Consider the following 26,208-nt stretch of genomic DNA (forward strand, 5'->3'; position numbering starts at 1 on the left):
CCGGCTGTAAGCAAAGGGGCAGGACTTGAAAGCTTTCTCAGAGGAAGCCAAGTGTTACCTGTGGTATTTAAATGGAAAGAGGCCTGTTGAGTCAAGTGCCTTCCCCGGGAACTGGAGGGGCACCAATTTGCCCAAAGTCATCCCTCGCTGGGGAACATAATAGAGGGCTAGAGTTCAGACTTTTCTTCCAGCTGATGATTCATTTAGGACAAAAGAATTTACCTTTCCTTTCAACTCTCTGTGACAAAAGGTTGGAGATACCGGGAGGAAGCCAATTCAGCTAACTTCAAGGGTGTCCCCACATGGCAGCACACATAAATGCGCCAAAGGGAAAATGAAAGGGAACGGCCCAAGTATTCTTTTCTCAGCAACTAACACTGCAACAGTCCTAGAAAGACAAAAAGATAGGTTTGAGAACTAGTCAAACATGAGCTCAAATCCAAGCACACCCACGTCCCAGATGTGTGTTCTTGGTCATGTTACTGAAGAAAGTGGTGCTTATTAAGCCAATTACACACACACAAATATATACCTCTATGTCACATGCCCACATGCAGTGAACGCTATGCTGTACTATGCCACCCGCCTCCAGGATCCCCCTCCAAGACTTGTGTTGGCTGCAGAGAGTCACCTTCCCTGAGGTCACATAGCCTTCCCAGAACAGCCGCCTCCCATCCTGGTTGACTTGAAGGTAATACAAGCCTCACCCTGTCATCCCAACACAGGACAATACTGAAGAACCATCTCCATGTCAGAGCTTCCTGCAGGTCAGCTGGGCCTTGGTTGAGACAACCTCACAGCCTAACTTCTCCTGCAGCCCAATTCCTCCAACAGGAGTTGATACCAAAAGCATTCCCTAACCAATGTCCGATACGGTAATCATCTCTTGAGTTTGCTTTCCAGGAAGCCAGACAATATGCGAACAAAAAAAAAAAAAAAAAATCTGGAATGAGAGATAGTGAAGTATGGCCAGGTAACAGTATTATTTGGATTGTCCTTTTCTGGGGAAAAAAATGAGTTAACTTTTTTAAAGGGCAATAGGACACCCAACAGATGTCCAATATTTCCTTTTTCCTTAGCTGTAACTCCCCCTACATCACACAACTTTGTCTATATCAGATTTGCTTTTGCTTTAGTTAGGATGGGCAACAAAATGGTATTTCAAAGTTTACATCCTTCAAATTCAAAAGAATGACAGCCACTGAAACATTCTATACTCAGTTAACCCAAAACACCAAACTTTCAAATGCATACAGGTTTTAATCTGTCAAACTTTTAAGTAAACTTTTCTTGGACAAGTTATCAAGTAACATCTTAGAAATTATTTTTTTAGCAGAGGGCAAACAAAAAGGAATTACACCATGATCCACTCAACTTGAATAATACAAACTATACTTTGTGCAGTAAACATTCATTCCAAGTTTTTCCTATAAATACAAATATGAGAAGAGGTAGCATTAAAATTTCCATATCACCAGTCTTACCTTGAAACACACAAAAAAAATTAAGGCTCAGTAATAAGTAGCTAATTTCAGAAAAGCAGAGGTGGAAATGGATGAGTGATAAAAACAACCATTTGGGAGGTTGAGGCGAGTAGATCACTTGAGACCAAGAGTTTGAGACCAGCCTGGCTAACATGTGTACAGATGGTGGTACACATCTGTAATCCCAGCTACGTGGGAGGCTGAGGCAGGAGAATAGCTTGAACCTGGGAGGCAGAGGCTACAGTAAGCCAAGATTGTGCCATTGCACTCCAGCCTGGGCAATAGGGCAACACTCCATCTCAAAAAAAAAAAAAAAAAGAAAGAAAGAATAAATAAGGGGACAGATGTGAAATCATCTAGCACAGTGCCTGGCACATCAGAAGTGCCCCTGTAATGTCCGGTAAATCTGAATCACTGCTATTTTTTAACTGCAGCTCTTTCCCACCCATCCCCATTTCCTCTAGGGTTTTACTGGGAAGCAAAGAAAAGAGGAACCTAGCCAATTCTGAAGCCCACTCTAGGTCAATAGTTTGCATGTAACTCATTTAATAATTTTAACTCCTATTGTGTCTAAATTTATGTTTGAGGAACCCAGGGGTGGGGAAGGTCACAGTTTTACATTTTTAAAAAAGGTGTGTTGTTTTCCCAAAGAAGAACTTCCATTCTGGCCGGGCGTGGTGGCTCATGCCTGTAATCCCAGCAATTTGGGAGGCCAAGGCGGGTGAATCACCTGAAGTCGGGAGTTTGAGACCAGCCTGACCAACGTGGAGAAACCCCATCTCTACTAAAAACACAAAATTAGCTGGGCGTGGTGGCACATGCCTGTAATCCCAACTACTCGGGAGGTTGAGGCAGGAGAATCACTTGAACCCGGGCGGCAGAGGTTGTAGTGAGCAAAGATTGCACCATTGCAAAAATCCCCACTAGGTATTTGAAAAAGCATGTTAAGGCCAATGTTACCCACTTTTCTCAGACAATGAAAAAATCTTCAATTATTTGACTGAAGACTTATTTAAGTAGAATGAAGGAGATACTCACACACCTGATGAAAAGAAAAAAGGTAACTTCTCCCCTGATAATGACCATGCAATGGTGGCTCCACAGTGAACCACTACATAATGTATCAGGGCCATCTTCCTCAATTTCCCTCATAAAAATAATACCTGCTTGCTGTAAACTACACCAACGAGTCACCTGTGTCACAGCCCGTTTCCCATTTCTCTTGCCCCAATTCTAATCCGCAGAGGAAGGTAGGGTAACCACATAATTCACCATCCAAAGCAGTTCACCAAACACTGAAAGAGGGCACTATTAATAATTACACCAGAACAGGTGTAAACCAGATATTTCCCAAACAAACCCTTCTGAGAGGTAGCCACAGGTAACAGGTCCTTGTTATTCCAGACCTTTTTTTATTTTAAGGCACACACAAGCACACCCAATCAGGTCAGCTGTAGCTGTGATATAAGAATGGGATCATCCTATAGCTGCTGTCTCTTATTTTTTTCATTTAATATAACATCATCTGTTTACACGTCAGGACAGAGATCCACCTCACTTTTTTAACTGACTACAGAATAAGCCACTGTAGGGAGATACCATACAATTTTCCAACCACCCACAACACATATAAGCCAACTTTAAATTTTTGTCTTTACAAGCAATGCTATATAGAGAACACAGCCCCACATATATCTTTTATGAGTTTGAGTATTTCCAGAGAATAGGTTTCTAGTAGTAGAAAGCCTAGGTCAAAATGTTACCATTTTTAATAGGTTCTTCTCCATACTCTCCAAAGAGGCCTTATCAAATCATTTCAAAACCAAGAGTTAACGCTTTTGAAATTCTGCCAGGCTGGTAAAGGACACAGGCTATCTCATTCCATCATTTTCTTACATGTTCACTCAACTCAAGACACTCTGGGTCCATGGTACATTTGGAATTTTCCTGCTCCAGGCCTTTGCTCCCACTGTTTCCTCCACTTAGAATAACATTCCACCCCATCTCTATAAATATCCTACAGACAAATACTACCTCCCCTTTAAGGCCAGTTCTAACTCTAACTGACAACAAATCATCTTTACGTGATCTTTTCCTTCTGGGAATGCCCGCAGCACTGTTTAATCCTGTGCCACCACCATCCCCTCACCCTGCATCCTCTCCCAGACCAGACATGGTGGCTCATGCCTGTAATCCCTGCACTTTGGGACACTGAGGCAGAAGGATTGCTTGAGCCCAGGAGTTCAAGACCAGCCTAGTCAATATAGTGAGACCCTGTCTCTACAAAAAATAAAAATAAAAATGCAAAGACATAATACATACATACTAATTGATAAATTAAGACAGCTATGGTAAATCAAAGTAAGCTTTGGATATATAAAAGACCTGGATATAAAGCCCTGGCTCTGCTGAGCCCAGAAAAGCACCTTATGTCCTGCACGCGTCCATTTCCTCATTGATAACTGGACACAGCCAACCTCCTCCCAGCCTGGACCTAAGAACCTAGTTTGTTTCCCAATTTTGCCTACCATTAACAGCAGTGGGAAAAAAAAAAATCTTAACTCCTCTGTGCCTCAATTTCCTCCTCTCAAAAATGGGAATGATTATAACACATTTCATAGAGATGATTGAGAAGTAAATGAGTTGATAAAAAGCACTTCTAGCAAAGGATGGCATACAGTAAGGGCTACGTATATGCTAGATATTCTATAGCTATTGCCTTAAAATACTAATTAGATGAGATTTTTACAATATGCCAAAAAGTTTATAAGCAATAAATGTCCAGTGGCTTAATTTTTATCCCATTCACAATGGAATAATCAATAGAAAGAAAAATTGACCAAACCACACAACTACCCTGACATAAAGTTTATTGGAAAATGTCTATACACATTTCCTTTCTATCTGTACATCAATCATTCTAGCACACTAAAGACTCAGGGATCATTTAATTGCTCTATCATCATTTGTAGCTTCCTACAGAGTGGTGACTAAATTGAGACTTCAAGAAATCGAAAGGAAATAACATGAGGACATAAAGACAGTATACTTAGAATGTGTTTCTATCAAATATGCTCCACATAATTTGGTCCAACAAATTCAGCTCTATAAAATCTCAAAGGAGGTAGCAGTGCCAGGAAAGAAGATAAAAACCCAAAGTGTTAAACAGAAGTGTTTTGAGTCAATTACGAAGTCTATTCAGCGCCTCCACAAGCCTAGAATCAAGTGATCAGATTCAAAGGAGGAAAACTGACAAACTTAATATGGTAATAACTATCAGTTATTCAGCGTTGCCTTTGCTCTGTGTTCCATGCCGAGGGTTGACTGCATCATTTCGTTGAATCCTTGTAGCAATCATATAAGATATGTGCTCTTATTACTGCTACTTCACAGAGGTAAAAACACATACCCAAGGCCACATAGCAAGGAAGCAGCAGGACCAGATTTGAACCCAGACTACATGAAATTCAAATCCTGTGCACGTAATTACTAAGCATATAGCCTCCAAGCCAGAAAGGTGGAAGGGTTGACTAGGTCAAAGCTGATGGTGGGACTAAAGAACAGCTGACCAATACACATACCCTTTGAAAAGAAGCAATGAGGACATGTTGCTGGCAAGGCTCTACCCTGGCAATATGTGCCCCAGCACCGGAGCTGGAGACGTTGGGTAAGTGGTGCTCCGGAGAGACCCAGGGAAAGTCAGGCAAAGCTGAGCAAGAAAGAAAAGCAGAATGGAGGAGGCCACAACATCGAGAAAATGTGACTCCACCTGCTTCCGAGGGGAGTGGGAAGATAAAAGTCAAATAGGAAAAGGCAGAAACAACCCAATCTCCATCAACAGATGAAGGGGTGAGCAAAATGTGGTACACACGCAATGGAATAGTATTCAGACTTTAGAAGGAAGGAAATTCTGACACGCTGCAGCGTGGATGAACCTTGAGGACATTATGCTAAGTGAGATAAGCCAGTTGCAAAAGGGTAAACACTGTACGATTCCACTTATATGAGGTATCTAGAGTAGTCAAATTCACAGAGAAAGAAATTTAGAGGTCACCAGGGGAAAGAGGTATGGGGGATTGTTAATGGGTACAGTAGGAGAAGATGAAAAAGTTCTGAAGATGGATAGTGGTAATAATTGCATAATAACCTGAATATACTTAATGCCACTTAATTGTATAATTAAAACAGTTAATTTTATGTTCTGTATATTTTACCACAATTTTGTTTAAGTCTCACAGAACCTTGCTACGTTCATGAAGTGCCAAGTTGCACTGCCAGGAACCCCAAGGAGAAAGTAGGAGTTAGTCAGTGCGGGAAGACGCAAGCACCTGTGTCTAGACACGCGCAGGGCGTGGCAGCAGATGGAGAAACAGGGAAGCTCTGCGCTGCAACGAGCCAGGCTCACGGCAAGGCACAGACGTCTCCCTTCCAACGGAGGGTGCAAGGAAGGGTGCCTGGCCTCGGCTTTCTTCAGACCGAACTCCAGGAGGTCACCTACCCTTAATTCACACAATGGTACATCACAGCCTGAAGGGGATCCCGCTACTTGCCACCAGGCAAAAATGCAGCCTCCCGGCAAACACCAAGCTGGAGGAAACCCACTGCTGTCACTTAATCTGCTGTGAAATCTCAGGCAAGTAACAACTTCCAAGGCTCAGGGTTCTGACCACTAAACTGGGGAGGATGGTGCCCACACTTCACGGCACGTGCTGAGGATGAAGGATGGTGCACGTGTGGCCCTCAGTGCAAAGCCTGAGCAGAGAGGCACCAAATCAAGCTCTGCTATTGTTGTCATCATCTGTATGACTCTACTCTCCTCGGTTTTCACTCTCATACAGGAAGCCCAACAGCCAGGTGACAGGACAGAGTGGGCAGGTGAGAGCTGGAAGCCATCCCAACTTTGAAAAGAAAGGACTCTTAGGCAAACACAAGGACGGAGGAGGAAAAAGGAGGAATGTTTGACATTAGAGTAGTCAAACAATGAGAATGCCGAGAACCAACACGCTGAGAGAAAAGGCAAACATCTTTACTCTTCTTTGGGAATTAATATCTGTAAATTGCTTTGTCTTAGACTCATTTACTTTTCCTCCTTTGATCTTGGTCAGAGATGGGGCCCACAATTTTTGCTGGTTGTGCTTCACGCACACACAACCAGGAGACAAAGATAAGGAAGGACACTTTGGTGTGGGGAGGGGGTCTGTGTCTGCACATGCCCATTTAATGTTGTTTTCTTTTACAAGCCTTGCTGGAACAAGATACCTTTAACCTCCACTACACCCTCACCCCAACATACACACGAGCAGCCCCTGCATATTTTCACACATGTACCTTTCTGCTACCACCAGGGGATGTAAAAGCAGACTATTTTCTTCCAAAGACTGACGGCCTGGTTAACAGCATTTGGCCATGCTCTAGTCCGCCAGAGGTGACATCCCATTCTCTACATTCCAACCAGGGTATTCAGTGCCAGGAGTTAAACCCTGAGATTCCAAAATTCTTAAGCACTAGGCTAAGTGGCCTCCAGCCAGGCACAAAGAGCCAGGCTTTTTTTTATATATAGATGCAGAAACTGAGGCACAGAGAGGCTAAGCAAGTGATCAAGGTCACATAGCCAGTAAGGGGCAGTGATGGAACAGAAAATACAGCAATGACCACTGTAACCATTAAGCTATCTTGCCTCACAATGGATCATGGTCACGGCCCCTTGTGGCGAGGTTCCAGGTGGACCTCGTACAGCCTTTGGTGGTCACTGATGGACTGGTGACCCTCTTTGCAGCCTTCTGAATTCTGAGTGCTCAGGGTCTTAATCAGTCACTTGAGTTCTGACTCTTGCCTCACTCAGCACAGTATGGCTTGGTCTCATTACTTACCTCCCATTCTCCTCTTTCAAGTCATTGCTTGTCGAGTTTTGCAAGAATGAGAACTGGTTGTCTGATCACCTCTTGCTCTTCCCTTTGGGAAGCCACAGTGTGTCTCCATTGTTCCCCAGCACTGTTCAAGGCTTCCGGTTAATTCTCATATCTTCCCTGAGCCATATCCAATTGGAAGGCACCTACCCACCCCAAGAAGGATGCCCTCTTGATTGGTTCATTCACTCACTCATTCATTCCACAAATGTTTATGCTGCTCAGCTGCCAGGTACTGCCTGGCCATAAGCAGAGTAGAATATATGGATTATGGATCAGCTTCCTGCTCTCAAGTGATTACACTCCACTGGAACAGATGATAGGCAGGCTGACTTCAGATGGTGATGAGAGCTAAGAATAAAATAAAGTGAGCTCAGGAGATGGTGAGTGAACCTATGGGGAGTTCTGTCAGAACTAGAAGGCAGGGTTTCCCAATCTTGCTGCTACCAGCATTTGGGCCAGATAACTCTTTGTTGGCAGTGGGCTGTCCAGTGCATTACAGGATGTTTACAGCACCCCGAACCCTACCCCTCCATATACCAGTGGCACTTCCCAGATGTAACAATCAAAACTGTCTTCAGACATTGCCAAATGTTCCCTGGAAAGGCAACATGACTTCAGTTGAAAACTGCTGGTCTTGAATACTATTTAACAGCACAGGCTCTGGAATTAGAACCAGATTAGAATGGCAGTTTACTAGTTGTGAAGTTAAAGCAAATTACTTCACCTCTCTAAGACTTGGTTTCTTCATCACTAAAATGGGTTAAATTTTATCTACTTGCAAAGTTGTTGCAAAAAAAATAACACGATAGTGTCTGTGGAGAGTTTGACAAGAGCTCAGGTAACAACGGATCAATAAATGGGAGCTGTATTTTTTAACTCATCAGGTCAAGTTAAAACTCATATCCAAGGAGTCCACTCTTGCCTCATCGATACTCAATTGCAATTAAATTTCCCATGGCACCTGTCCAATTTGACCTCTCTCTAAATCCACCATCCCATTGGAGGTAGCTGTCAGAAGTGGGGATCAGTTGATTACTTGACCTGGTATCTATTCCATGGCTTCTCTCAACAGCACCTCCGTCTTCCTTAGGGAACCACGTTTTGCTCCCTGTGCAAGTCTAAAGGCCCAAATAAGGACTGACCCCACCCGTTACTGCGAGTGGGCACCAATGTGCATAAGCATCAATGATTAGGGATTGCAGAACTAAGGCATTCAGCACACAGTACATGACATTCCTCTGGGTCTCTCTATCCCTGGCTGTGAGTAACAAGGCATATCACCCCTGTCTGCCACTGTTATCCATCTGCAAATAAAAGCCATCTTGGCCAGGCGCAGTGACTCACACCTATAATTCCAGCACTTTGTGAGGCCGAGGCAGGCGGAGCACTTGAGCTCAGTTTGAGACCAGCCTAGCCAACATGGTGAAACTCCATCTCTACTAAAAATACAAAAATTAGCCGGGCATGGTGGTGCATGCCTATAATCCCAGCTACTTGGGAGGCAGAGGTAGGAGAATCGCTTGAACCTGGAGGTTGCAGTGAGCCAAGATCACATCATTGCATTCCAGCCTGGGTGACAGAGTGGGGTATCTCAAAAAGAAGAGCCATCTTGAGGCTCAAGATAGGAGGACAGTGAAAACAGCAACTCTGAGAGAATCAAGGCTGTCCATTACAGACATGTAGGTTGTATCTTCACAGGTAGTGAATACAGACTATCGGCAACTCTGAAGCAAATTACGGATAAACTGGACCCATACCCCAACTGAGCCATACCTGAAGCTCCATCCTTCTGAAATTCTAAGTTATATGCATCAGTTCATCTCCTTAGCTACCTAAGCCATTTGAGTTGCATTTTTTAAATTAATTATAACCAAAAGCATCAAGTGATACAACAGTTTAACTATGTAACCTCGGGGTAACAGAGTCTCCCACCCTGCATAAAATACTCAAGTTGAAATCACTTTTCAGCCATCCATTATATTCCCTCATTACACGTGCTGGAGACAGAGCAGTCAACAGGAGAAAACATCACCCCTAACCTACTTCACCTGGGACAATTAGCACACTACCATATGCTGAGCTTCCTTAAGAAAAATGTCATCGGTAAATGTACTGATTAAAAAGAAAAAGGCCAAAGGACACTAAAACATGATCTACCCCAAGCTTTCAAAGTTAAGAAGCATCAACCCAAAGTATCACTCCAACCTTGTCTTGGAGCAGCTGGATGTGACACCAAAGGTGTGTAACTGTCCTCACTATTTGTGGTGGCACTGTCTTCTGTGCCATTCAATATGGTAGACACTAGCCACAAGCAGATAGATTTTAATTTAAATTGTGTGTCAATACAATGTAAAATTCAGTTCCTCAGTCACATTACAGGTACACAATTGCCACATGTGGCTAGGGAATAAAATATTGCACAGTGTAGATACAGAATATTCCATTATCACAGAAAGTTCTATTGGTCAAAGCTGTCTTTCCACCGGAGTTCCCTTTCTGCCTTAAAAGGGCAAGTGTGGTACAGAGGAAAAGTTCCCTCTAAATTGCAAGACTGATGCTAAGACCCTGAAACAAGAAAATGACCTTCCACAAAACACATGCACACACCTAGCATTTGCCCCCTTGAATAACTTGCAGCTCAAATAACTCAATTTGTCATTCTATTCTTGACCGCCTCCCACAATCAGTGTTTATTCGAGTGTACAGTGGGGTCTGTTACCATCACTTATTAGATAACTGGAATTGAAATGGCCAGTATTTTAGAGCCTGGAGCATCACACGGTGGACTTGCCACATTCAGCCAGAGCACCTTTGAACACTTTGGATTCACAGAGCCCACACCCCCAGGATTCTAATCCCATAGGTCTGGGCTGGGGTCTAGTAATCCCCATGTTTAACAAACATCCCTGCCTGATTCTATGTAAGTGGCTGTTCTGTGTACTACTCTTTGGAGTTGGAGTATCAGGACTGTGCTGAGCAGGGAGACATGAGTCAGAATCATTAATAAGGCCACGCCCCGGTGACCATAACTTGAAAATTCTCCCAGGTAATTCTGATATACTTTCCGTTCACCCAAATCCAATGTGTGGGGTACTGTGTTCAAAGTTGATGATTTTCTTCAAGAAGCTGTGCCTGCAATCTGTTAGCAGCCACCAGGTGAATGTAAGTGCCTGGTAACAGGTGCACAGGACCGCAAATTTCCCCTGCAGCCTTTTCCCGAATGTCTCTTTCCCCTGTGGAATTCAGGCAACAGGGTGACTCACCATGTTTTATTAAACCCCATGGATAAGCTCCTTCCACCAAAAAAAGCCTCCAATCATTACAACCAGCTATCTTATTCCCATTAATGGCTGCTTCTCACAATTATCTTTCTTTGGGATAATTTATTTCACACAGAATATCTTGAGCTTACATTTTTAGCTAAAATGTCACAGAAACAAATTCACATTGCTTAAGAAAGCCAGGGCCTTTCTTCCGTATGGCAGTATTTTCCCACGGAGTTGAAGAGACATAAATAGGCAACAGCTACATGAATTTTTCCTTTGCTGGGCATCCTATTTTCCCAATTTTTCCCTTGTAAATAATGATACGTGTATAATATATCAATATTGAGGTAACACTTTGTGCCTTCAAAAGTTTTCAATTTTTAATTTTAAAAGAAAAATAAATTTATGGGATTAATAAATGTGGCTCGTAGATTCACATAGGCAGAAGCCAGGGCATTTCCTTGGATGTAGGTATCCGAAACAACAGTCTCATCTGCTGTCCTTACACTGTAATGAACAATTACTGGGGGTTTTTTTCCATCTTTGCCTAAACTCAAGATTCAACGTCCCAAATTAACCCATAGCTTTTGGACACGTGTCAGCCATTTGAACATGGAATCTCATTGTCTCTGTTACCTATTGCCATTATAATGCCACATAATAAACAATCATGAAACCTCAGTGGCACACAGCAATATGCATTTATCACATACGCACCTAGAGTTCACTTAGGGTCAGCTATAGGGCTCTGCCAATCTTAACTGAAATAAAACAGGTTTCACAAACACTGTGGAGGTACTTAACTGTGCATGTGCACTGTGACACGGCTAGACTCTTTAACAAAGACCAAAGCACAGAAATTGAACCTGGGATCACCCAGCCTGAAACACCATGGAATATAAGCTTTTTGTGCCACATTATCCTTGAGCATTTTATAGCAGCAGACAGAAGTTAAACTTCACGCCAAGCGAGGGGGCTTCTGGGTGCTCCAAAAGCAGTGACCACAATGAAGGAAGTGGATCGGGGCATACAGTAGTCTAAACTTGAAAACTCTCCTAAGTTGCATCTCACGTCAGAAGTTCTGTATTACATATAGAATATCCTATCTAAAATTTGAATTCCTAGACAGTCTATTGGAATGTTCCATTCTGATATGGGAATGGAGGGGGAAAGGGGACTAGAGAAGGAGAGAAAAGACACACAATATAAATCCAAACAAAGTAAGATTTTAACCTTGCATTGGACTTTTGCTGACAATTTTATAGTTGTAATTTAATAGAGGACCTTTCTTGGCTCCTTGATAGAAAAAAAATGCACTGACTAAATTTCTCATCTGAATCACCTGAATCCCTTTCCTTGTCCTAGTGCAGCAAACCTGGTGCCCGACATGAATTATGCAATGCAGAACAATCTATTATGCAAGCAGGAAAGCAAGAAGGGCTGCACTGGTTTGCAAAAAACAAAAAAAACAAATTCTATCATGTAATGCTGGCACTGAAAAACAGATGCCTACCCGTCTTAGAGGTTAATCGTGTTCCGACAGTGTCTACTCCTGGGGTAAAGGTTAGGGTCCCAATTCATCTATATATAAAGTCCAAACAAGTTGTATGATTAGGAACTTTCCTGCCAAATTTAAAACCTCTCTAGATGGTATACATAAACTTCATTCATTCTTGTTGGTAAGGCTACACATTTCACAACAAAATCACTTCAGGGCAGAGAATAGATTCTATTCCTGTACTAAGAACTCAAATTCATGTGAACATCAATTTCAAGATGTGACTGCACCCAGTTCTAAGACACAGCAGACCGGGGTCCTGGGACAAAATATTCCAAGAATTATGATCAGCTGTCAAAATATACTCTCTCCCCAGCTCTTAATAACTTGAATTGGAAAGCTGTCACCAGCTGGGCCTCAAATAAACCTACATGGACTATAGTGCCAAAGCAGACCACTTCCAGAATGTACTAATCATTTCAACACACATTTTTTGACCCTTTTTGTGAGTTGGTCAGTATCCTGGGCCCTCAGAACACAGAGAGGAGTAATGCAATTACTGCTTTTGAAGAGATGAAGTATGAGAGAAACCAAGTGAGAGATAAATATATAAACAAGGCATTGCAAGCTTGTCATCTGAGGACCAAATATGGCTCCCAGATGTGTTTTGTTTGGTTCACCCTTTTTTTAAAAAAAGAAAACTTTGAACCAGCACTTTAAAACTAACAAAGTTCATTTAAAAAAAAACAAAAACAAAAAACAGGCTTCTGGGTTCTCTTGAAAACCTGAAAAATCTTGACTACAAACACCGGGCCAATGTTCCTACATAGCAGCAACAGGCCAAAGCAGAACGGCAGCTTTTCCCATTGAACAGGATAAGCCCTTCCAGGTAATCCTAGTCCCCACCACTCCCTAATTGTCCTTCAAAATACTACTCGGTATCCAGCTGGATACTGGGATTACACATCTGTAATCCCAGTACTTCGGGAGGTCAAGGCAGGCGGATCACCTGAGGTTGGGAGATCGAGACCAGCCTGGCCAACATGGTGAAACCCCGTCTCTACTAAAAATACAAAATTATCTGGGTGTGGTGGTGCATGCCTGTAATCCCAGCTACTTGGGAGGCTGAAGCCAGGAGGTGGAGGTTGCAGTGAGCTGAGATTGTACCACTGCACTCCAGCCTGGGCAACAAGAGTGAGACTCCATCTTAAACAAAAAAAAAAAACAAACTTACTACTCAGTATCTGACTTGCGATGACCACCATAAATAAACAATTCCAGCACAAAGTATTATCTTTACAAGTGAGATAAGTGAAAAACTACAGGACTCTCAATATGCAGCCAGCAGGGATATAAGTTAATATATTCTCGGGGGGCGGAGGGGGGCCGTAAAATGATGATGGATACCGAAAGTCTTAAAAAGAAATAATTCATGTGAGCCAACAGCTTTGTTTCTAGATAACTATCCAAAGAAAATATCTGAAGATGTTCGCTATAATGTACGTATGAGGATAGTCATCAATATGTTAAAGAGAACTGAAAACACTCTAAATGTTCATCCTGAAAGTATGGCTTATTATATTATAAAGTAACCAAAAATAAATGCTGCAGTCACTGAAATAGTCAACTTGATCTATATGTAGTATTTTTTTAAAGTCCATGATTGGCCAGGCACGGTGGCCCACGCCTGTAATCTCAGCACTTCGGGAAGTCAAGGTGGGTGGATTGCTTGAGCCCAGGATTCTGAGACCAGCCTGGGCAAGAGAGCAAAACCCTGCCTCTACCCAAAAAAAAAAAAAAAAAAATACAAAAATTAATTATCTGGGCACGGTGGCACCCACCTGTGATCCCAGCTAGTCAGTAGGCTGGGATGGGAAGATCGCTTGAGCCCAGGAGACAGAGGTGAGCCAAGACCGTGCCACTGCACTCCAGCCTAGGAGACAGAGAAATAAGGCTCTGTCACCAAAAAAAAAAAAAAAAAAAAAAAGCCATGATACGCTGTTAGGCACGAAGAAAACTCCCCACCCAAACAGCATGTACTGTACAGTCTTATTTTCATAAGAAAAAGCCCCCCATCTTCAAAAGTATATGTTTGTGTTTGTGTGTGTGTGTGTGTGTGTGTGTGTATGTGTGTGTGTACATCTGGATAAAAATAGTGTTAACACATGTATTTCTCTGGGGTGGGATTATGGACAATGCAGACATATTTTTCTGCCATATTAACATATTTCTGTACTATATACATTGTTTAAATGAGAGAAAATTTAAATTTCACCAGGAAAATACATACGCTGTAGAATCACAGACCAATTTTAGATAGTGATTGATAGTCATATAAGGTCACGATACTATTTAAGTTTTAAAAGATTAGAAACCAAAATCTAGATGCCTACGCTTTTTATAAAATAAAATTAAAAAAAAAAAAAAACACATGCTGCAATACCAGAGAAAGTTTTTTTTTTAACAACTTGATCTTGAGTTTTGAATTCTTAACCAACTCACACAGACTTAAACAGGCTGATAGATGGAGGAGGAAATGAACATGCTCTCCCTATCAGATGTAAATTCGAACGCTTGGCCAAGAATCCAGGTGGTAAAATACTATGTAAACCAGGCCAGGGTGGTACCTTCCACGGCCACATTACATAAGCAACAGGCGCAAGCAGATGCACACATCTGGCCAGAATAAAGGCCCTCTAAGACCTTCAACATAATTAATTCAATATTTTTCTCTATAGTTCAAAATGCTACAACAACTGGCAGACAACCATCTTAAATCATCACGGAAAAGTCAGACATATGGCTAAGTATATTTAATATGCCTTAAAAATAAGACATGGATTTTCAAGCCAACAAGATCTTAGACAATTTTTTTTTTAATTTTGCCTACTCATTACCCTCAAAAAGAATTCAATTCAACAGATATTCCTGAGTACCCACGGAGGGCAGAGATTACAAAGATCCATAAAACAAGGATGTTGCCTTCAAGAAACACATAATCTAGTATGGGAGACAGTTGGGCAAAACTATAGTTACAAGGCACCATTGTGAGTCTTTGAAATAACGAAGTGCATGGAGGATAGAGAGAGGGCACATGGGAGGAAAGAATGGACAGCGTTGGTGAGGCTGATCAGAGGGAACAGGAGATGGTGGCAGCAAAGCAGAATTGCTTGAAAATATACAGCAACACACTGTTTTTTGGCAGGAAACACTTTGGGAACCCATTTTTCATTTGTAAGACTATTTTCTGTGGGGTCACCAGGCATGTTGTACTGTCTCTCTGGCAGCAAAAGGGCCAGCCTAAGACCGGTGTCTCTACATTGACATGGGGGCTCCAGGCTATGGGGTAGACACATTTCTTTCTTTTTTCTTTTTTTTTTTTTTTTAACCTTCTTTTTTTTAAAAAAAAGAGGGTCTTTCTCTGTCATCCAGGGTGGAGTGCAGTGGTGCCATCATAGCTCACTGCAGCCTCAAATTCCTTGGCTTAAGCACTCCTCCCACTGCAGCCTCCATCCCTAGTAGCTGGGACTACAGGCGTGAACCACCATGCTCCTGCTGTCAAGACATTTCTAACGTGGAAACCTAGAGTAAGATTATTGGAATCAGGTCGACCTGAGTTTGAATCTCACCTAGGTCAGCAGTCAGGGAACCAGGAGAACCTGACCTCTCAAGCTAATTTTCTTACAGATGAAATGAGAATAAGCTCATCTACCCAGGCAAACCCTTAACCTGGGTTTAAGTGATATATCAGAGGAACAATAAATAATAGTTACAATTACTAGCGTATCCCTCCTAACTCAGATTCCCAGAATCAAGCATGGAGTCATGCCTCTAGAGGGGCTTTCTCAACCTCAGCCTTACTGACATTTTGAGTTGCATAATTCTCCCTTGTGGGGCTGTTGTGTACACTGTGGGGTGTTCCGCAGCATCCCTAGAGAGCGTCCCTCTCTAGATGCCAGAAGCAAGACTCTCCTTAATTGTGACAACCAAAAATGGCTCCAGACGTTGCCAAATGTCCCCTGGGGAGCAAACTTGCCCCCAGCTGAGAACCACTGATTCAGAGGTGCTCACTGACATACCTCCATTTCTCAGCTGAAAATATCACAGCTGGCCAGGCACGATGGCTCATGCCTGTAATCCCAGCACTTTGGGAGGCCGATGCAGGCAGATCGCTTGAGCCCAGGAGCTCGAGACCAGCCTGAGCAATGTAATGAAACCCCATCTATACAAACAAACAAACAGCCAGGTGTGGTAGGTGCACGCCTGTAGTCCCAGCCACTCAGGAGGCTGAGGTAGGAGGATCACTTGAGCCCAGGAGGCGAGTATCGCAGTGAGCTGAGATCAAGAAAAGAAAAGATCACAGCTGCTAGTAGGGTAGGCATTTCAATGAGCACCACTTAAGAGCCACGCAGGATACTACAAGTTTTACATACATTATCTCATTTAATCCTTACAACCACCTTATGACACAGGTAACAGTCTCATTTTCAACTGGGAGAACTGATGTTCTGGGAGGCTAACCTGTCCCAGTCTCTCAGCTGGGAAGTGGGAGGGCCTGGATTTGAACCCGGGCGGTCTGACTCCAAACCCTTATGACCACTAAGCTCCACTGCTTGCCCAGCCATTCCTGATGTAGGAGCCCAGACGTGGTACCAGGAAGATGAGAGGACCACAGAGTCCCATTCTCAAGAATCATAATTGACGGTAAAAGCCTGCCTGGAACACCCAAGAACTCGCCCTCCCTCCACACTACCACAACCTGCAACCTGTGGACAATCATTAAAAGCAATCAATGGGGACAATGTGGGAGAAGCTCAGGCAGCTCAAACCTCCATGAGGTCCAGAGGCTTCCTTCCTACTTGTCTGAACTAATCCAGTCTCAGCCTTTCAAAAAGAAAGCATCTGAATCAAGCAGAAAAAAAGAGTGTTGTTTTTTTTTCTAGACTTGAAAAGCTCTCCAGAGAACTGTGCACTGCTATCTCCATCTCTCAAGAGAGTCTTTCTTCTTTCCCAAGGGCTTTCAAATGGGGAACATTCAAACAATTACAGAAGCCAACATTTATTGAGCACTCACTATGTGCCAAGCCGTGTCATGTGGTTTACTTTCTACTTTTCCATCAATCCTAGAAAGTAGGTATCATTATTATCCCCATTTTCGGAGGGGGAAACCTGGCTCAAAGAGGTTCAGTATCTTGCCCCAGAACACCCAGCTAGTAAAGTGTAAAGTCTGCCTCTTCACCCAAGCCAATCTTGTGTCCAAAATCTGACTCCATGACACATCAGTAAATTGCTATTTGTGGATCATTTTATGAGCAGTACTATGGTCCTGTTGACACTATATATAGCAGTAATTTTGAAACATGGCTTACAATCAGGGCATGATCACCTTTTAATTGCACCATCATGCCCCTGTCCATAAAGAGAGCCTCGAGTCTTGTCTCATAATGGACTCAAAGATTAGCCTTATTGTAAGAAGCATAACTGTGGCCCATTAAAGGGACACACAAATGCCTCTGTCCGCAGTAATGGGGTTGATACCTTAGCCATGAGAATGTAATTCTCTTAAGTAACTCATTCTCATGACACTGGAGATGGTAACACAAAAAGTCTATACACACAACCAGAAGAACCTCTCGCTCATTCTCATGACACTGGAGATGGTAACACAAAAAGTCTATACACACAGCCAGAAGAACCTCTCGCTCATTCTCATGACACTGGAGATGGTAACACAGAAAGTCTACACACACAGCCAGAAGAACCTCTCAGTCTGTTTAGAGGTGAGAGAGTCTGCAAAGTTCCCTGACATACTCAGCATGGGGCTGCCGTAGACACGCAGTGCTGACCTGCTCTTTAAAGCACCCCCATTGGCCTCCTTGACTCACTGGTCTCACTTCTTCCTTCCCCTACTGGAGCTTCCTAGGAGCACCTCCCAGATAAGCCCTGTGCATTCAAATCCTGATCTGGAGTCGGCTGCTAGGGATTCATGTTGGTGGGGGGCACACAGGACTCAAAGTGGACTGGGGCCAATGACTTGGCTAAGTAAGGGATTCTGTGCACAGACCTATCCCCAACTCGCCAAGATCATCATGGTGACTCTAGTAGCCTCAGCTCTCCTGTTTGCATCAACCACCTGGTAACTCTTGTTACCGTCATTTCGCAAATCAAAGTAACCTCTGAAAATCAGGGCACTCAACTAATTTTAAAGTCAAGGACCTCTTCTATGCAGGGAAACCTAAAACTGGACTCTTCCCTCCCCTTCTTGACAAGAGACCAAGGACCCACATGTTCTTGCTTGTAAACCCATAATACTAAGGCCAACTGAAGCAGGCCAGCAATGTTCACCGTCTTTAAGAATATTCCTGGATCAATCAGCTAAGCTCTATTTTAGCCCCAGCCATTGACTGTAAATGTTAAATTCTTACCAATTTTAATGTGATCCATCATGAATCACCTAAATTTTCAGACACTTCTATATATTTACATTTTCAAAGGTAATAGACCTCAGGAGAGATTTATTCTAGTTCTAAATTTGACTATAAACATTTAACAAATACCCAAGCAAGTACTAGGCACCATGCACTGTTTTTGCTACTGGGGCTACCGTGGGAGAACAAGACAACATTCCTGCCATCTCACAGCTTACATTCTAGAGAAGAAGGTAAAATAAGAAATTTACTTATGGTGAAGTGATCTACATACTATGGAGTAAAATAAAGCTGAAAGAAGGGGACCAGGGAATGACACGTGGCAGTGGAGTTATGGTTTTCAATAATGTGCTCACAAGAGGCCTCACTGGGCAGGTGACATTTGAGAAAGACTTGAAGCTCAAGAGATAGCAAGCCTGTAAGATGATGAGGTGGGCACTAGCAGGCAGGACAGAGAGAGAGAAGTAAAATCCATAGGGCAGGTCACGGGCGGCCTTGGAAGTCACTACAAGGACTTTGGCTTTCACTCAGATACAGAGACTACAGAAAGGATAAATAATGGATTATTCTATTATGTAATTACTACGCCATAAAAAGAGAAGATTACTATTTAATCATAAAAGACACTGTCCAAATTACATTTTCTAATTTTGCTACCTGCCTTCAGAAAAGTTGACATCCAGAACACATTAGACCCTCCATAGGACACTTTACTAGAAAGCAGAGTCAATATGATAGGCCAATCCTTGACATCCGTGGAAGCAACAAAATGAGTTCATAAGAAATACTATATCGAGGCTGGGCGCGGTGGCTCAAGCCTGTAATCCCAGCACTTTGGGAGGCCGAGACGGGCGGATCACGAGGTCAGGAGATTGAAATCATCCTGGCTAACACGGTGAAACCCCGTCTCTACTAAAAAATACGAAAAACTAGCCGGGTGAGGTGGCGGGCGCCTGTAGTCCCTGCTACTCGGGAGGGTGAGGCAGGAGAATGGCGTAAACCCGGGAGGCGGAGCTTGCAGTGAGCTGAGATCGTGCCACTGCACTCCAGGCTGGGTGACAGAGCGAGACTCCGTCTCAAAAAAAAAAGGAAAGAAATACTATATCGATGCCGACCTCCACAGGGGTGCAGTCTAGTAATGTACCAGTATGTACTAGGAATTTTTCAAGGTTACAGATCTCACATATGAGCTGCAAAAACACAGACAGGCATGCAGTAACCTACTTTTTTAGGATGTGAATATCAGCCCTTAATGAATTTGACAGCCTTTATTCTCAGTGTACACAAAATCAGTATATCCTGTTACATGTATATACAAACTCAAGGAAAGGGCCACTAACACCGAGAGTGGTGTTTTGCATTAAATAACCCTCGTTTACAAAGCAACATCCTTCACATAAACCCTTGTGGTAAGGAGATGTCAGAATGTTTTCTCTTATAAACCACTTAATTACCCTTGGTGGATATCATCAGTTCTGCCATCTAAAACCAGCTGGGTAACGAATGCCAAGAAACACGGCGAGCCAACTGTATGCCATCGCCACAGAAGGTCAAGTTAATCTATTTTTAAATAACACAGCCAATGGCAAGGGGTGCCCACTGGAAACAATGGACAAGTTGGGTTGTCTGCCCTTGCTTCATTTTTTGTAAAAGCTGTGCAGTGTTCCACAGTGTAACCTAAAAATATCCCTCCAAGAGTGCTCTTTTGGCACCAAGAACAAAAACAGATTGATTTTTGAAAGTTTAAGTTAAAAAAAAAAGACATAAACACAAAGTACAATTTAAGAGTGAGAGGGCTAAAATTGGATTGTGTTCTGCAACAAAGATCTGATATGCTATTAGCCAAAAAAAAAAAAAAAAAATAGTACACAGGGACAACGCTGTAAGAAAACGGAGGGAAAGAGTCATTTTTAGGGATGATGACACAGGTCCCACATCAACAACAAAAAAAATCCTCATCATCATGCCTGCTGAACATCTGAAATTCTACATTTAGAGGCTCACTTGTTAAACTTCAGTTAGATTCAACAGGCAGAAAGACTTGAATAGGATTCATTAATCCTTGTCAGTCATTTATAGCCCAGTATAAATTATCAGACACAGAAAGCCAGCTAACTAGAAGATCTGGTGATGAGAAAGTGAAGACCTCTGGATCCTAAACAAGAAGTAAAAGACAAATCGAGAGAAAGGGAGGAAAGATGTTGCCAGTGGCCTAGTTGCACTTACCTTCTAAAACAATGGAATAATCATTCACGCAGCCAACCAATTTTAGTGAGCACCTATTATTTGCTGGGTCTTTTTTAGGCACTGAGAAATACAGCGGTGAACAACAGAGATAAGCTTCTTGTTTTCATGGAACTTCTATTCTCATGGGAGGAGAAACAGACAATAAAGAAGAAACAGGTCCCGGTGCGGTGGCTCACACCTGTAATCCTAACACTTTGGGAGGCCAAGGTTGGCGGATTGCCTGAGCTCAAGAGACCAGCCTGGGCAACATGGCCAAACCCCATCTGTACTAAAATACAAAAAAATTAGCGAGGCATGGTGCTACGTGCCTATAATCCCAGCTACTCGGGAGGCTGAGGCACCAGAATTGCTTGAACCCGGGAGGTGAAGGTTGCAGTTAGCCGAGATCGCATCACACTGCACCCCAGCCTGGGCGACAGAGGGAAACTCCATCTCAAAAAAAAAAAGAAGATAATATGAGATGGTGTCGAGGTTATGAAGGTACCAAACAGGGTGAGGGAATGGCACTTTACTCAGGGAGCTATCTTTTGTGTGTGTGTGTGTGAGATGGAGGTCTCACTCTGTCACCCAGGCTGGAGTGCAGTGGTACGATCTTGGCTCACTGCAACCTCTACCTCCAGATCTCAAGTGATTCTCCCACTCTGCCTCCCAAGTAGCTGGGACTACGGAAGTTCGCCACCACACCCAGCTAGTTTATGTATTTTTTGGTAGAGACTTCGCCATGTTGCCCAGGCTGGTCTTAAACTCCTGAGCTCAAGTGATCCACCCACCTTGGCCTCCCAAGGTGCTGGAATTACAGGTGAGTCACCACCAGGGCACTACCTTATAAGTGGTCAGTGGTGTGCGGGGGCCAGTTCACATTGGCTTGGGAATGGCAAGTATATGCGTTTCTTCCCAACTTCAGCTATGCTATAAATCAGGGTCTACCCACTACCAGAACTGGTTGTTAAGCATTTAGCAGCGCACCAGAAGGAGGTCACTGAGGAGAAAGAAGAAAGCCCAGAGACTCATGAGAAACCAAACAACTCTGAAAGACAAGGCCCTGTGTTTTAAAATGAGAGTTATTGTCATAAATTCCAATGAATCAAAACAACACCAAAACAAAAAGCCACACAAAGAACTACATTCAACAATATGTGATCACAATTTCCCTCAATACAGTGAGGGGAAGGGTCTAGTGGTGGTTTTATTTGGCTTTTAAATTGTATCTCTTTTATTATCTCCATACTGCCATACACACAAAAAAAGTAGAGGGATAGTTATAGTTCCTGGGTAATTTGAAAACCCACAAAATTCACCTGCAAAAATATGTAAGCATGACCTGGAATACACCACTTTGGGAAACTACAATCATACCATTTTAAACCTTTAGAGTCTGGGTGATCCATGGAAACACAGGATTTCATGAGCACAAATAACCTGAAGAGGCGCACCCACTTATTTTTGGCATAGAGAAATTTAGGCTCTAAGAATGTGACTGGCAGAGCTTATTCTAGAACCCAGGTCACGTGCCTCATCTGATGTCATCTTCTCAATTTTGGTCTATACCCTAGTACAGTAGTTCTTAAAACTGAGTGAGCATCAGAATCCCTTGAGGGCTTATTAAAACACCCCATGGATGTTATCCCACCCAACACCAACCCCATCCCCCGCAAAGGTTCTGAATTGGTAGAACTAAGGTGAGGCCCAGCAATATGGATTTTTAACCAGTTCCCAGGTAATACTAATGCCACTGGTCTGATGACCTCACCTGGAGACCTACTGTCCCAGGAATTGGGAGCACAGGCTTTGGAATCAGACACAGCTGAATTGCAGCTCTACTTCTGCCACTGTGGTATGACTCCTGGAAAAGTTATCCAAATTCTCTGAACCTCAGCTTCTAACATCTGAGTCCAGTTGTAAGGATTGAAAAAGAGAATGCCCACGAAGCATCAGCTTAGCCAAGCGCCTATTATATTCTAAGACAAGATCTTAATAAATATTAGTGACATCCTATATCCTGTATCACTTTTCCCAAGCATATACTAGAACCACTAAAATTCAAAAGACAAACAAAATCAAAGATTTGCAAAGATGTAGAGCAACTAAAACATTAATAACAGCTTTATTCATAATAGTAAAAAATAGTAAATACTCCAAATGTCCATAAACAAGCAAAAGGACAAACTGGTATGTGTATACAATAGAATATTACTAAACAATAAAAAAAAGAACCAAATGAAGTATACATGCAACAACATGAAACCTCCAAAATATTTTGTTGAATAACAAAAGCCAAACACAAGAGTATATACTGCATTAGTTCATTTTTATGAAGTTTAAGACAAAACTATTCTATGGTAAATCTATGGTGCAGGGGGAGGGGGAAATTAAACGGACAGGAACATGAGAAAAATTTCTGGGGTAATGAAAATGTTCTCTATCTTGATTTGAGTGATTAACCTGAGGGCATACATTTCTTAAAACTCATCAAATTATATACCTAAGATATGCATTTTACTATAGGTAAATGATTCCTGAATACACATAATTATATATAACTTTGTAAAGGCATTTTATGACAAAGGACTGTCTTCTCCATTTAAAATGAACTAACTCCAACCTGGCAGATCCACTGAGTTTGATTCCTGCACAATCTAGTCCTGCCGCAGACAGTTTTGGTCCATGTATATTTCCAGAGAACTGCCATGAAGTAGAAACAGAATTTTCTCCCACCATGTAGACAGTATCCAAAGTGACCTGCGTCCCTGGGAGTGGCTAACTTGGGATGCAAACAACACAAAAGTAATATTTTTCTTTACCATATACCAAATATGAGCCTACTTGATATGATTTTAAAAGGCATAGTCATGAAGACACATTAAGAGCAATTCTGTCATACAGTCTAAATCATATTCTCAACATGGAAGAGGGAGCAGAAAACTGGTGAAACGGTTTCTAGGGCATTCTTTACTGGTAATGAAGACGTCAGAAGATCCAACTGTGCCTGTGTAATTATTACATGAAATAGTCACTTTCAGATTGTAATGAATTCCAGGCCATTCAGGTTTCCTAGTCAGTATATTTCTATCCCATTACAAGTAGATTCACATATATACATACATACACACACACATACATACACACACACAAACATACACACACACTCGCCCCTGCCGTGAACAATCTGTGCACACAGGGTGAAGAGAGCTAACACTTCGAGACACTACAGTTTCCTTTGAACTCAGAGGTGTCTGATTCCAAACCCACTTGATTATCTCACCAAGCCTTCTTAAACTCCATGATGAGAGAGCCCTAGGACATCACCTCCCAGAAATTTGGCAAGTAGTGGAAGGAAGAGACACAAGCCCATGCAGCATCTTGCACACTGCAAACACTGCAAACCAGCCCCTATTCAGGACCCGTTAGACACTCTGAGACATCCCACTAGTTGGGCAGGCACCCTTGCCTGTCCTTCCTCCACCCTTTCTCCAAAATGGTCCTCAACTGAGACCTGCAGCTGCTCCCATCATAGGCCTTCACACAGTATTTTCTCTACAGCTCTGTCAAGTCAGAATTATCCAGGTACCTGACACTAAAAACTAGTTTCAGAAATAAATAGCTGCTCAAAATCAATTCAAACATAAATAGCTAATCTTTATGGAGCACTTACTATGTACAGGCACTGTTGGGTGCACTTTCCATGTGTTAGCTTATGCAATACCCACAGGAAAGCCAGTGTGAGGAAGACGCATTGTCAGGCCAGGAAAGGTTTTGAACCTCAAGCAAAACCTGGAGAGATATGCCAGGAATGAGGCACAATCTCTCCCTTTAATGAGCTCACTACCTTGTATGGAAATGAGGACCTAACTCAATTCACAGTAAGTAAAAAACCACAAGATAGACATTAAAGGAACCAAAAGGAGGAAGAATTTGTTCATCCTAGCAGGATTCTGGAAGGCTTCTTGCAGGAGGTATCCAGGTGGAGAATGAAGTCATAAATGCAAGGAGCTTTCCATAGCTAAGTGTCAGCTCCTCAGCTCCCAAAGCTGCTAAAAGGCCAGGTTAGTCCCCCTGCCCCCTCCTCCATTTCATCTGGAACACGCCTGTTTCCAAGAGAGGACCAGCTCAGCCCAGCCCTTCCTTTGACACATTCCTCCAGCTGCTGCCTGTCCTTATGGAAACACATGGGAACTTTTCACCACGTTCAACTTCACCACCTCGTTTGGTGCTTTCACTAGGGAGAACCTGCGTCATGGCACCTGACTGCACAAGGGAGCCCTTTAAGGACCTCAGTTGTTCTCCATTGGGTTGACATGGGGACAGTCCCTTGTCGGTACCAAAGTGAGATGTAAGGGACCTACATCACCAGCAGCCACCAAATGCATCTTTTAAAAGGCCTCTACAGATTTTTGAGAGAGGAATTTGCTTCCACTCCCTTCTCAGGAATCAGCCCCTCCAATCCTGTAGGGTCATCCCCCCACTCCTTCCTCCTCCGTACTTAAGGCTCTGCAACAAGAGCTCAAACCCTCGGTTTTGGCAACTGTGTGACCTTGCGCAAGTCACTTAACCAATGTCAATCCCAGTTTCCTTATCCCTAATATGGGGTATATAATAACAACTCGTTCATAGAACTGTTGTAGTATCGGAGTGAGATAGCGCAAGTAAAGTATTTTACACAGAGCCCGGCATGTAGTAAGCCAACAATGAATACTACCTTCATTTTCATCATCAATAATGACGATGATGGTGGTGGTGGCAGGGTAAACTTGGACCCGATTCGAGCTAAAAGCAAACACCCCCTCCCCCTCTCCCCCTAGTCTATGGCTGGGCCACACGGTGGAGACACATGCGTCATCTCGCTGAGGGGTGAATGCAGGCTCTTCTGGCGGCAGGCTCAGGAAAGGCCAGGCAGTCGTGTCCTAGCTCACCTGGAGGGGTCGCGAGGTGAAGCAAATTTTCTGATGGGGGAGGTCCAATAAACTACATACCCTCTCTTTCTGTATACTTTGACTCGTGGCCAAAGAACGCCAGCTGCATCCCTCCCCCAAGGAGCCAGGACAGCGTCCACCATGCCCCTGACTCAGTTCCCCAACTCTCCCTCGGGTGCAGGCGAGACTGCACTGCACTTGGTGGCGGAGATAACAGGTTGGCCAGCCAGGCCTGGGAAACGTCCCCTAGCTACCTTGCGCAAACCCAGCCCCCTCTTCAAAACGCAGGTGGGCAAACAACCCCACAACCTCGCAACAACTTTGTGTATTTCACCGCCACCACAAGGCGCACGGCCTCAACTTCTCTTCACTGTGCTCTGAGGAGGGAAGCGGGAAATCGAGAATGAGGGGCAGCCCACAGACCGCCCTCCTTTTCTCGGGGCGCCCCCCAAAGGCGCGCCCCGCC

General features: G+C 43.2%; 1 protein-coding gene and 1 long non-coding RNA gene across 25 annotated transcripts in view; both read right to left on the reverse strand.

The window, feature by feature from the left end:
• LOC139361996 (uncharacterized) overlaps positions 1-26,206 on the reverse strand; it is a 61,488-nt gene extending 35,282 nt beyond the window's left edge. The window contains exon 1 of the long non-coding RNA XR_011620180.1: positions 1-26,206. This exon is cut by the window's left edge and continues 17,878 nt beyond it. This is a non-coding gene — a long non-coding RNA (uncharacterized lncRNA).
• Positions 1-26,208, reverse strand: part of LOC105483536 (membrane associated guanylate kinase, WW and PDZ domain containing 1) — a 677,852-nt gene that overhangs the window by 651,086 nt on the left and 558 nt on the right. The window lies entirely within an intron of this gene.

Source organism: Macaca nemestrina, chromosome 2 (genome assembly GCF_043159975.1).
Source record: "Macaca nemestrina isolate mMacNem1 chromosome 2, mMacNem.hap1, whole genome shotgun sequence".
In the NCBI taxonomy this organism is placed as follows: domain Eukaryota; kingdom Metazoa; phylum Chordata; class Mammalia; order Primates; family Cercopithecidae; genus Macaca; species Macaca nemestrina.